Source organism: Notothenia coriiceps, unplaced genomic scaffold (assembly GCF_000735185.1).
Source record: "Notothenia coriiceps isolate Sejong01 unplaced genomic scaffold, NC01 NC01_scaffold00037439, whole genome shotgun sequence".
In the NCBI taxonomy this organism is placed as follows: Eukaryota; Metazoa; Chordata; class Actinopteri; order Perciformes; family Nototheniidae; genus Notothenia; species Notothenia coriiceps.
The window spans coordinates 3,745-4,370 of NW_011370140.1; the positions used below are offsets into that span (position 1 = coordinate 3,745).

General features: G+C 50.8%; 1 protein-coding gene across 1 annotated transcript in view; it reads right to left on the bottom strand.

Moving 5' to 3' along the window:
- LOC104967540 (carnitine O-acetyltransferase-like) overlaps positions 1-626 on the bottom strand; it is a 6,551-nt gene that overhangs the window by 3,708 nt on the left and 2,217 nt on the right. The window lies entirely within an intron of this gene.

Sequence of the window (626 nt, forward strand, 5' to 3'; positions counted from 1 at the left end):
GTGTGCCTTGGCAGTCCCTGTGAGCCCACTGTGCTCTGATTGGTCAGCTCGCCCACTCTGTTCTGCTGAGTCCACCACCGTTACAGCGGAACATCAGTGATTATGTGTTACAATGGCGTTTGTTAGCAGCCAGAAAATGACACCAGTGATCACAAACAGATGAGAATGCTGCGTGGGGTCTGGGTGCCGTGTAGGCGGGACGTTGCACGGCTCGCTGCTGCGAGGAGCGGACAGTGTGAGCTGGGTTACTGGTGGAGTTTCCTGGTTGCTGCGTGGGGTCTGCGAGACAGCGAGACATTGTGAATGGACGTGGGAAGGGGGTGCATCTGCGAGGCTCCAGTAGCACCCCACCCGCACCCCCCCAAACACGGCACACCTACAGTGTAAGCGTGCCACAGTTTCGCCGCTGAGAGAGTGTGTGAGTGAGGAGCTCCACGGATTGGTCCATTTGGACAAAAAAACACCTTATGACATGGGACCTTTAATCATCAGTTTACATAAAAATATGATGAGAAATGAAACTGTCTTGTTATCTGAACATGGACTTGTAGGAATTTTTTATTTATTTTAGTTTTACTTTATTTTCACCCTGGAAGTGGGTGTATGTATGACTGCCAAGGCACACA